Raw genomic sequence first — 13,356 nt, forward strand, 5'->3', positions numbered from 1 at the left:
AGGAGCCAGGTAGGCTACAGTCCATGGGGTTGCAAAGAGTCAACACGATTGAGCGACATCACTTTCTTTATTTCTGTAGTTCCTTTTGAAGAAGGAAATGGCAACCCACTCCAGTGTTCTTGCCTGGAGAATCCAATGTACAGAGCGGCCTGGTGGGCTGCAGTCTATGGGGTTGCAAAGAGTTGGACATGACTGAGCAACTCACACACACACAGGAATTTCCCAAATAAACATTGATCTCTACTGAGCTGTATGGGTTCTACCAGTTCATACAAAATTACTTTTAAAATTTATAAGAAAACTGTTTTCCAAATTTACTGAATTCAGGGATCCTGTTCTGATTCTCTACATAGATAGAATGCTTTGTGCAATGCCTTGCATAACAAAAGTACTATTTCCAATTAGTGACAGTCTCTAATGAGAACACAGGTTATTATTAAATCTACCAGATATGCCTGAAAATAAGATGAGCTTCATGGAAGACATACATCTTTTATGACCTAGTCTAAAAGATGCTTACTCCTTCGAAGAAAAGTTATGACCAACCTAGATAGTATATTCAAGAGCAGAGACAAGGCCCCTGGAGCAACCCCAGGGTGGATGGCCGACCCACCTTCCCTCTGTCACTCGCCTGGGGCCACAGCGAGACCACCTGTACTCCACTCTGCCCCAGACCCTCCAAGCAGCCTGTGCTTGCTCTGCCCAGGGCGGCCGTGGGCAGGGATTGGGTGGGATAAAACCTGTCTACCTGGAAAAAAAAAAAGCAGAGACATTACTTTGCCGACTAAGGTCCGTCTAGTCAAGGCTATGGTTTTTCCTGTGGTCATGTATGGATGTGAGAGTTGGACTGTGAAGAAGGCTGAGTGCCAAAGAATTGATGCTTTTGAACTGTGGTGTTGGAGAAGACTCTTGAGAGTCCCTTGGACTGCAAGGAGATCCAACCAGTCCATTCTGAAGGAGATCAGCCCTGGGATTTCTTTAGAAGGAATGATGCTAAAGTTGAAGCTCCAGTACTTTGACCACCTCATGCGAAGTGTTGACTCATTGGAAAAGACTCTGATGCTGGGAGGGATTGGGGGCAGGAGGAGAAGGGGACGACCCAGGATGAGATGGCTGGATGGCATCACTGACTCGATTGAGTGAGTCTGAGTGAACTCCGCGAGATGCTGATGGACAGGGAGGCGTGGTGTGCTGCGATTCATGGGGGTCGCAAAGAGTAGGACACGACTGAGCAACTAAACTGAACTGAACTGAACTGAAGAAGTCACTTCTGCCACGCTTAATTGGTCAAAACAGTTATAAGTCACCTGCATGTAAGGTGAAGAACTATAGACTTCAAGTCTAACTTAGTGTAGATGAGTGTCAAAGAATTTTGCAGCCATATTTAAAACCACCACAATAATCTGTGATATATACACAAATGGAAAAACTGTACAGCTGGAAAAGAAATGAGGAAGTTCTACATACCTTTATGGAAAGATTGCCAGGATATAAAATAAAATGAAAAATGTCAGATGAAGAAAGATGAAGGCTTTTTTTTTAAAACAAAAATGGAGAAATGAGAATATGTGGGTGTATATTAATATTACCTGTTCTAGGCTTAAGAAACACTGAAAGAACTTTTTAAAAAATGATTTAAATGGAAATCTTTGAAGTAGGCCATGATAAATTAGCACAGAAATTGGAGTAACAATTCTAAGTATACATTTTTTGCATGAATATTGATTTTTGGGTCATGAAAATATGTTACTTATAAAAATTTAATGTATTAGAAAGCACTTTGGCCACATCACATTATTGATTCTTGTAGATTTTATCCTTTACTGGGACCCTGAGTGTGTTAACATATGCTATTTTTTAGACCCTATCCCTGCATCTCTGCACAGGTACTGGAGCGGAAATTTGCATTTCTTTGTGTTTGATTTAGTCCATCACTCCAGCTGGTCAAGATTTTAATAGGAAGTATCCTGTTTTCATATGGGAAATTATGCAGATGCTCATGTATCACTATGTCGATGTTTTTCCTAAGACCTTACTCACTGCTTCATACCCGAATCATTTATTAGCCACTTTTTGCTTACTGTGGGCAGGTTAGTAGGAAAGAGATTTTGGAAAATGAAGCATTCAAATTCTATCCATTCATCAAAGTCCTTTCTTTCTGTGTAAGGGCCTAGATCGATAGATAGAGTGCCTGATGAACTATGGAATGAGGTTCATAACATTGTACAGGAGACAGGGATCAAGACCATCCCCATGGAAAAGAAATGCAAAAAAGCAAAATGGCTGTCTGGGGAGGCCTTACAAATAGCTGTGAAAAGAAGAGAAGTGAAAAGCAAAGGAGAAAAGGAGAGATATAAGCATCTGAATGCAGCATTCCAAAGAACAGCAAGAAGAGATAAGAAAACCTTCTTCAGTGATCAATGCAAAGAAACAGAGGAAAAGAACAGAATGGGAAAGACTAGAGATCTCTTCAAGAAAATTAGAGATATCAAGGGAACATTTCATGCAAAGATGGGCTCAATAAAGGACAGAAATGGTCTGGACCTAACAGAAGCAGAAGATATTAAGAAGAGTTGGCAAGAATACACGGAAGAACTGTACAAAAAAGATCTTCACGACCCAGATAATCATGATGATGTGATCACTAATCTAGAGCCAGACATCTTGGAATGTGAAGTCAAGTGGGCCTTAGAAAGCATCACTACGAACACAGCTAGTGGAGGTGATGGGATTCCAGTTGAGCTCTTTCAAATCCTGAAAGATGATGCTGTGAAAGTGCTGCACTCAATATGCCAGCAAATTTGGAAAACTCAGCAGTGGCCACAGGACTGGAAAAGGTCAGTTTTCATTCCAATTCCAAAGAAAGGCAATGCCAAAGAATGCTCAAACTACCGCACTGTTGCACTCATCTCACATGCTAGTAAAGTAATGCTCAAAATTCTCCAAGCCAGGCTTCAGCAATACGTGAACCGTGAACTCCCTGATGTACAAGCTAGTTTTAGAAAAGGCAGAGGAACCAGAGATCAAATTGCCAACATCTGCTGGATCATGGAAAAAGCAAGAGAGTTCCAGAAAAACATCTATTTCTGCTTTATTGACTATGCCAAAGCCTTTGACTGTGTGGATCACAATAAACTGTGGAAAATTCTGAGAGAGATGGGAATACCAGACCACCTGACCTGGCTCTTGAGAAATCTGTATGCAGGCCAGGAAGCAACAGTTAGAACTGGACATGGAACAACAGACTGGTTCCAAATAGGAAAAGGAGTACGTCAAGGCTGTATATTGTCACCTTGCTTATTTAACTTCTGTGCAGAGTACATCATGAGAAACACTGGACTGAAAGAAACACAAGCTGGAATCAAGATTGCTGGGAGAAATATCAATAACCTCAGCTATGCAGATGACACCACCCTTATGGCAGAAAGTGAGGAGGAACTAAAAAGCCTCTTGATGAAAGTGAAAGAGGAGAGTGAATAGGTTGGCTTAAAGCTCAACATTCAGAAAACTAAGATCATGGCATCTGGTCCCATCACTTCATGGGAAATAGATGGGGAAACAGTGGAAACAGTGTCAGTCTTTATTTTAGGGGCTCCAAAATCATTGAAGATGGTGTTTGCAGCCATGACATTAGAAGATGCTTACTCCTTGGAAGGAAAGTTATGACCAACCTAGATAGTATATTCAAAAGCAGAGACATTACTTTGCCAACAAAGTTCCATCTAGTCAAGGCTATGGTTTTTCCAGTGGTCATGTATGGATGTGAGAGTTGGACTGTGAAGAAAGCTGAGCACTGAAGATTGATGCTTTTGAACTGTGTTGTTGGAGAAGACTCTTGAGAGTCCCTTGGACTGCAAGGAGATCCAACCAGTCCATTCTAAAGGAGATCAGTCCTGGATGTTCATTGGAAGCACTGATGCTAAAGCTGAAACTCCAGTACTTTGGCCACCTCATGCGAAGAGTTGACTCATTGGAAAAGACCCTGATGCTGGGAGGGACTGGGGGCAGGAGGAGAAGGGGACGACAGAGGATGAGATGGCTGGATGGCATCACCGACTTGATGGACATGAGTATGAGTATGAGTAAATTCTGGGAGTTGGTGATGGACAGGGAGGCCTGGCGTGCTGCGATTCATGGGGTCGCAGTGAGTCGGACACAACTGAGTGACTGAACTGAATACCATTCCTGCTCAAACTCTTCCAAAAAATTGCAGATGGAAGAAAATTCCAAACTCATTCTATGAGGCCACCATCACCCTGATAGCAAAACCAGATCAAGGTATCACAAAAAATAAACTTATAATCTAGTATCACTGATGAACATAGATGTAAGAATCCTGAACAAAATTCTAGCAAATCGAATTTAACAACATGTGAAAAGGATCATACAGCATGATCAAGTGGGGTTATTCCCAGGGATGCAAGGATTTTCAATATACCAAAGTCAATCAATGTGACACTCCATATTAACAAAGTGAAAGACAAAAACCGTATGATCATCTCAATCGATGCAGAGAAACTTTGAACAAAATTCAATATTCATTTGTGATTAAAAAAAAAAACCCTCTAGAAAATCAACGTAGAAGGAATTACCTCAATATCATAAAGGCCGTATACAACAAACCTACTGCAAACATTATTCTCAGTGGTTACAAACCGAAATCATTTCGTCTAAGATCAGGAACGGGACAAAGGTTCCTACTTTCACCAGTATTATTCCACATAGTTTTGAACATCCTAGCCACAGCAATCAGAGAAGAAAAAGAAATAAAAGAATTCAGATTGGAGAAGAAAAATATAGCTGTCACTGTTTGCCACTGACATGATACTATACATAGAAAACCCTTAAGACGCCACCACAAAATACTAGAACAAATCAATGAATACAGCAAAGGCTCAGGATATAAAATTAATACACAGAAACCCCTTGTAATCTTAAACAGTAACATTGAAAAATCAGAAAGGGAAAGTAAGGAAAGAATCCCATTCATCATTGTAACAAAAAGAATAAAATATCTCAGAATAAACCTACATAAAGAGAGAAAAGACCTGTATGCAGAAAACTATAAGACACTGTTAAAAGAAATAAAATATAACACAAACAGATGGAGATATATAACAGGTTTTTAGGTTGGAAGAAGCAATATTGTGAGAATGACTATACTGCCTAAAGCAATCTGCATATTGAATGCAATCCCTATCAAATTACCAATGGTGTTTTCATAGAACTAGAACAAAAAAATTTTACAATTTGTGTGGAATCACAAAAGACCCCAAATAGCCAAAGCAATCTTTCTGAAAGAAAAACAGATTGGAGGAATCAACCTGACTTTAGACTCTATGACAAAGCTACAGTCATCAAGACAGTATGGTTCAGTTCAGTTCAGTTCAGTTCAGTCGCTCAGTCGTGTCCGACTCTTTGCGACCCCCATGAATCGCAGCACGCCACGCCTCCCTGTCCATCACCAACTCCCGGAGTTCACTCAGACTCATGTCCATCGAGTCCATGATGCCATCCAGCCATCTCATCCTGGGTCGTCCCCTTCTCCTCCTGCCCCCAATCCCTCCCAGCATCAGAGTCTTTTCCAACGAGTCAACTCTTCGCATGAGGTGGCCAAAGTACTGGAGCTTCAGCTTTAGCATCATTCATTCCAGAGAAATCCCAGGGCTGATCTCCTTCAGAATGGACTGGTTGGATCTCCTTGCAGTCCAAGGGACTCTCAAGAGTCTTCTCCAACACCACAGTTCAAAAGCATCAATTCTTTGGCACTCAGCCTTCTTCACAGTCCAACTCTCACATCCATACATGACCACAGGAAAAACCATAGCCTTGAAGAAGCACGAGCTGGAATCAAGATTGCCAGGAGCAATATCAATAACCTCAGATATGCAGATGAGACCACCCTTATGGCAGAAAGTGAAGAGGAGCTAAAAAGCCTCTTGATGAAAGTGAAAGAGGAGAGTGAATAGGTTGGCTTGAAGCTCAACATTCAAAAAACGAAGATCATGGCATCCAGTCCCATCACTGCATGGCAAATAGATGGGGAAACAGTAGAAACAGTGTCAGACTCTATTTTTGGGGGCTCCAAAATCACTGCAGATGGTGACTGCAGCCATGAAACTAAAAGACGCTTACTCCTTGGAAGAAAAGATATGACCAACCTAGATAGTATATGCAAGAGCAGAGACATTACTTTGCCAACTAAGGTCCGTTGACACAAAAACAGAAATATGGACCAATGAAAAAATATACATAACCTAGAGATAACCCCACAAATATGTGTGTACTTTATCTTTGAGAAAGGATGCAAGAATATATAGTGGAGAAAAGATAGCCTCTTCAGTAAGCGGCACTGGGAAAACTGAAGAGCTACATGTAAAACAATGAAATTAGAATATTTCCTAACACCATATACAAATAATAAACTCAGACTGGATTAACAACTTAAATGTAATACCATAAAGTATAAAACCTGGGTTCAATACCTGGGCCAGAGAGATCCCCTGGAGAAGGAAATGGTAACCCAGTCCAGTATTCTTGCCTGGGAAATCCTAGACAGAGGAGCCTGGCAGACTACAGTCCATGGGGTTGCAAGAGTTGGACATGACTGAGCAACTAAACCAGCACATGAAGCTCTTAGAAGAAAATATGGGTATTTGAAAAGACCCTGATGCTGGGAAAGATTGAGGGCGGGAGGAGAAGGGGATTACAGAGGATGAGATGGTTGGATGGCATCGCCGACTCAATGGACATGAGTTTGAGTAAATTCTGGGAGTTGGTGATGGACAGGGAGGCCTGGCTTGCTGCAGTCCATGGGGTCGCAAGGAGTCGGACATGACTTAGTGACTGAACTAAACTGATACTCTTTGACATAAATCACAGCAGGATCCTATCTGACCCACCTCCTAGAGGAGTGGAAACAATAACAAAGATAAACAAATGGGACCTAATTATACTTAAAAGCTTTTGAGACAGCAAAGGAGACTATAAATAAGGTGAAAACACAACTTCAGATTGGGAGAAAATAATTGTAAACAAAGCCACTGACAATGGATTAATCCCCCAAATATATACAAAATATGCATGCATGTAGCTCAATATCAGAAAAACAAAAAATAAAAAAAATTGGCAGACGACCTAACAGCCATTTCTCCATGGAAGACTTATAGAGGGCCGATAAACGCATGAAATGATGCACAAGATCACTCATTAGTAGAGAAATGGAAGTCGAAACTAAAATCAGATATCACCTCACACCAATCAGAATGGCCATCATTAAAAATTCTACAAATAATAAATGCTGGAGAAGATGTGGAGAACCCTCCTGCACTGTTGGTGGAAATGCAAACTTATATAGACATTTTGGAGAACAGTATGGAGATTCCAAAAAAAAAAAAAAAACAACTTAAGAATAAATCTACCATATCACCAAGCAATCCTACTACTGCACATATACCTTGAGAAAAACCACAATTCAAAAAGACACATGTGTCCCAGTGTTCATTTCAGCACTATTTACAAGAGCCAGGACATGGAATCAACCTAGATGTCCATCAACAGATGAATGGATGAAGAGGATTGGAATATTGCTCAGCCATCAGTTCTGTTCAGTTCAGTCACTCAGTCATGTCCAGCTCTTTGCAACCCCATCGCAGCACACTGCCAGGGTCCTGCCCTGGTGGATCCAGGGTAATTCGAAGGGGAGATGGAGTAGGCAAGGAAAAACTTACTTATTTAGAAATATAAAAGAGAGATTAGGAAGAATAGTATAGTAGGAAATTTAGTGGAGAAAAGATGCTGAATAACTTGGTTTACGTGGAAAATCAATAAAGTTCCAGACAAGGAACTTGCACTGTCTACATTAGGCCACCGGTGCCCACTTGAACAGTGGAGGGTGCCCCACCCTAGGTTCCCTCTAGTGGGTCTTAGAAGCCAGGGCAAGTAAGTAGACTCGGAGAGCCTCCACACCCCAGATGGGAATTCAGCCTGAAAATAGAGTAAGAAAAGAAGACACGGGGGAAACCAGTCTTTCCAGTGACTGGCCCATCCTCTACTGTCTGGAAAGGCCTTTTATACTTTTGATTGTACATAGAGATCAATGGATAATACAAAATTATGCAGCATCCGCATAATTCTCTCTTATCAAGACCAGGCTTTCTCTCTGCATACCTAGTTGTATACGCAAGTCTTAGGTGATTTACATCATCTTCTGGCCAGAAGGGCAATTAACATTTTATGGCCCTTTTCTGATAAGGGTCTGTCAACCAGAGAACTTATTTGTGTTGTTCTTCCCAAAGTCTGGTGCCACTCTCAGAAAGCACTAAATAAAGTTACATTCTTACATAGCAAGGACACAACAATTTATAAAAAGGAAAAGGAGTACAGTGATTTATAACAAAGAGAAAAGTAATTAACTCAAAAGTCTAGTGTTGCTGACATCAAAACTACTGTATTCCCTTTTCTATATCCTGATTACATTGATTAATATCCTCCCAGGTGCCTAAAAGATAAAGGATATGGAGGCCTGGCAGCAGTCATTGACTCAACAGTGAAACCCATCACCAGTATAATTTTTAGCTGTTTAGAAAAGGCTCTGTATCTTTAAGATGCTTTAAGCTTTGTGCCTCTCGCGGTTGGGGGGCTGTAAACAATTCACAAGTTGTAAAAGTCCGGCAGATCGGTCAGGTAAGTTAGAAAGCTATCAGAGGGGTTAGACCGAGACATTCTTTTTATATGCAGGAGACTGTTAACTTGAGCCCTAAGTTAATTCCTTTTAGAGGCAGAAGAGTGGAAAGCACAGTGCAATAAGGCAGGCAGACTCTGGCTTTTGGGGGTAGATGTTCAGGAAAACCCAGGGGGAACTCCTGAAGCCAGATCACGCCTTTGTGTATGTCTGGCTTCCTTCCTCATGACCTTTGCCACGGGTGGGATTCCTCATGCTGGCTCCCAGCAGCATGCCAGGCTTCCCTGTCCATCACCAACTACCGGAGTTCACCCAAACTCAAGTGCATTGAGTCGGTGATGCCATCCAGCTATCTCATCCTCTGTCATCCCCTTCTCCTCCTGTCCCCAATCCCTCCCAGCATCAGGGTTTTTTCCAATGAGTAAACTCTTCACATGAGGTGGCCACAGTATTGGAGTTTCAGCCTCAGCATCAGTCTTTCCAATGAACACCCAGGACTGATCTTCTTTAGGATGGACTGGTTGGATCTCCTTGCAGTCCAAGAGTCGCAAGAGTCTTCTCTAACACCACAGTTCGAAAGCATCAATTCTTAAGCACTCAGCTTTCTTCACAGTCCAACTTTCACATCCATACATGACCACTGGAAAAACCAAAGCCTTGACTAGACGGACTTTTGTTGGCAAAGCTCCAACAAAATGGAACAAATTTGAGTCTGTTCTAGAGAGGTGGATGAACCTAGGGTGAAATGAATCATAAAGAACAAAAAACAAATAATGTATGTTAAAACATATATGTGGAATCTAGAAATAGAGTACTGTTGAACCTATTTGCATGGAAGAAATGGAGACACAGATTAGAGAATGATCTTGTGGCAAGAAAAGCAGAGGATGGGGCAAATTGGAAAAATAGCATTGACATATATACATGATCACGTGTGAAACAGATAGCTAGTGAGAAGCTGCTATATGACACAGGGAGCCCTGTCTGGAGCTGGGACAGATGAGGGGTGTATATATATATATATATATATATATATATATATATATATATATTTATATATAATTATGACTGATTTGCATTGTTGTATAGCAAGAACGAACACAATGTTGTAAAGCAGTTTTCCTCCAATTAAAAAAATAAAATTTAGTAATTTAGTAGAACATATTTGAAACATGACTTCCAAGAGGCACCAACCAGCTGGTACTGATGCCTCTGAGCTCTGGAGAAAGATTTTCTATACCTGGGCAATGTGCTGCAAGTCCCTTCTTTCTTCTTTAACCTTGCAGTTTCTGTTTTATCACCTCCTATAACAGAATATAACCTGCAGACAACTGGCAAAGAAAAAATGTGGTTTGCAGAGTTTTCATTCCAGTATGACAAAGCGTAGAATGTGACTCTGGAGCTGAGAGTTGGTAACCTAATAGCTAGCTCATTTATCTTGCAAACTGGCTTTAGCCAGATGGATCCTTCTGAGGGTATAATGGTTCTAGAAGAACCAAGGAGTCTCTTGGCATAATCTTATTCCTTTGGTTTCAGAGAGGGTAGGAACAGAAGGTAGTCTTCTCTTTCTTTGTGTTGAGCTGGACTGGAGACATTTTACACAGGAAGTATATATCCATTGCACCTGGGTGCACCCTGTCCCTATCTGTCTGTCCCTATCTGACTCTTTACAAAGATCCTATGGAGAAGAGAAAGCCAGAGTTTTCCTTACTGGCTGGTTCTTTATAGTTTTTAATCATAGTGTTATAAAATATCTCTTAGTTTAATCTGATATCACTTTTCAATTTGGATACAATATCTTTGTCAAGAGCCTGAACGACTGCATATAAAGAGTATATTAGTGAAGTAAGTGAATTAAACTGGACAATATTGTCATTATGGAGACTTATAAAGGGGTAACTGAGGTAATAAAGACCAGAGTTCTCCAGCAAAACATTATCAACCTTTAAAATGCTGTATCTGGGTACATCTGGTAAACACTGAAGTATGGATTATTATACCAGAATGACTTAGCTGGAAAGAGGGACTTATTTGGCATGAAATAGATACATTTCAGGTCATTGTTTATGATGGGAAAGTGTAATGTGATCACTTTGGGTTTACAGAATAATAATGGCTCTTTTTGAGTGCTTTAAGGAAGACCATTGTGTCTGCCTTGTGGTCTGTATTATTTTATTGAGTCTGTTTTTCCATGAAATTTTTACCATGAACTAATTGTTTATTCATATTATATTCTAATCTTCATTTTCCCTAAGTATTCTTTCTTATCCCCCTAATCCCCTTTAACTAGTCCTTACGTCTTTTCCATATATTAAATCATTATTCATTAAGAGAGGCAGGTTTCATCATGGAGAGACCTCTGGGGAAGAGTCAGCTCTTGGTTTTGCTGAAGTGTTGTATAAAAGTCTATCCACAAGTTAGAATTTTAGGGCTTCAGTTTTATCTTCCATAAAGTGAATAAATTAGGCTATGTATTAGACTAAGATTGCATAAATTTCTAACATTGTATAATTCTGGAACTTTGTTGGGGATGGTTTCCGGTCTGAAGACTACTGCTCTAATAAATACTGTTCACATGGAGGAAAAAGATTTTTCACATAGACAACCTCCATAGAAAAAATGATCATTGTTTAAATAACAAGTAAGACTCTTCCAAAATAAAGAACTTTAGCATCTCTTAATATCCAATGATCCCACATTCTGAGATTGCAGCGGACTTTTTATCCAGGGCAGACATTTAAAATAGATATAATAGTGGTGACCTGTTGGCTGCTTTAAAGTTAAAAGAAACAAAATGAACAGTCTAAGTTGCTAATTACTGCAGGTTTACAGACTGTGAAACAAATTTCTAGAACTACAAGTCCTTTTCAAGAGGAGTTGTAGTTGTAGGTGAAGGTTTCCTTGAGATAAAATTACAAGATACATCTCTAAATCAGTTTAGGGCTGAAATAACGGACAGAAAATTGAATCGGTAGGCCTGAAAGCACTGTTTAGTGGAGCAATTAGGCTGTAACATCTGTCATTCTATTGATCTCTTGGATTGATTGGACGTATCTGGCAAACCAGGCCAGTGTCTCCTAATCCCTTCCCTGTCTCAGTGCATGTTTTAGAGAGGTTAGTCTACATATAGGAGAAAACCTTTTTCACAGTTAAGCTGTGCTCCGGTGCTAGGATCCCAGCTCCTGTTTACGGAGAGTGGTAGTAATATACTTAGTGTCATTTTCCCAAAAGAAATAGATGAGTCCATTCAATTTCAGTGATTCACTTATTCACCCACCATTCATTCCATAAATGTGTAGTGAGCATCTGCCACAGACCAGGCACTGTGACAAGCGCTGAATCTGACCTGAGCAAGTCAGATATGGCCCTGGCCTCGTGGAGGCTTTAGTCTCTCCCATAAGTCCCATTAGACTTCTCATCCTCACTCATTCTGTACCCACTCCTTCAATTTCCCAAACCTCCAGAAGGTTTGACCATATTTTTGTCATTGAAAGCTTTTCTTTTTTTACAGGGTAAAAATTATGTAGTACAAATCTTAAAGGAAGAGTTCACAGGATTTTGTTGGTTCTGATAGACTTCAAATGCTTCAGAAGATCAACCATTGAAATCTTTAGGAGATTCCATTGAGCAAAACTTTTGCCTGCTGAAATGGATGGATTTTACCATTCTTATTTGTGGCTTTAATATGTGGCCTTTCCCCCTCATCCTCAAGGCAAAAGAAGCAGCTTTTATTAATAATGCTATTGCTAATAGTAAAACAATGTTTATTGTTGCATACCAGGCAGTGTGCCTTGAATTTCTAGTAAGGTGTGTATTCTCTTTGCCAGGACAATACTTTCTTTATTGAATTCTGATAAAGTAATCTGCAAATTGCAAGGGTTCAAATGTACTGCTGACACATTGATCCTTTAACCTATTTTTTCTTCTTGATCAATACATTACAGGTCACTGTGTATCAGCCTTAAATTCTTCCAAGGATTTAAAACTATTTTTATAATTTAGATATCTATAGCTTCTTTTTGAGATCAGTGTTTGGCAGCATTCTGATATAAGCCTCCCAGAGATGTATGCATATTATCATTTCCAATGTGGCCTCTTTCAGAGCCTTGGCTACTGTAGAAATTTGGCTTATTATGAATATTTGAATGAATATCACTTGTTGCTAATCCTTTTTAAGTCAAAAAATATCTCCATGATATACCCCAAGCATGCCAGGTGGTAATATGTGGTATTTTGAACATACCATTGGAGAAGGAAATGGCAACCCACTCCAGTGTTCTTGCCTGGAGAATCCCAGGGACGGGGGAGCCTGGTGGGCTGCCATCTATGGGGTCACACAGAGTCGGACATGACTGAAGTGACTTAGTACCTAGCAGAACATACCATAATGTGCTTTTCTCTAACTCAGTTCTATCAGCTCAAAGTATCACAGAGTTCAGAATCTAATCCAGTGGATAGAAAAATCTCTATTTCAAAAATATCTCCTTTCATGATTAGCTACTGTGATTGTATTTTATAGTGTCACAGAAGCCTCTGAACCTATCAGTTCTCTTTAATGGGGATTCAATCATGTATGCAATCATGTATCAGTTCTCTTTAATGGGGATTCAATCATGTATTGAGCCTTTTATAGGTGGCCTGTGACAAGACCTTGCCTTGAAAGGGCCTCCTAT

At 40.2% G+C, this 13,356-nt stretch overlaps 1 protein-coding gene across 1 annotated transcript in view; it reads left to right on the top strand.

The window, feature by feature from the left end:
* Positions 1–13,356, top strand: part of PIP4P2 (phosphatidylinositol-4,5-bisphosphate 4-phosphatase 2) — a 75,934-nt gene that overhangs the window by 22,356 nt on the left and 40,222 nt on the right. The gene's annotated exons all lie outside the window — the stretch shown is intronic.

The sequence above is a fragment of the Capricornis sumatraensis genome, chromosome 11, assembly GCF_032405125.1.
Source record: "Capricornis sumatraensis isolate serow.1 chromosome 11, serow.2, whole genome shotgun sequence".
Classification (NCBI taxonomy): domain Eukaryota; kingdom Metazoa; phylum Chordata; class Mammalia; order Artiodactyla; family Bovidae; genus Capricornis; species Capricornis sumatraensis.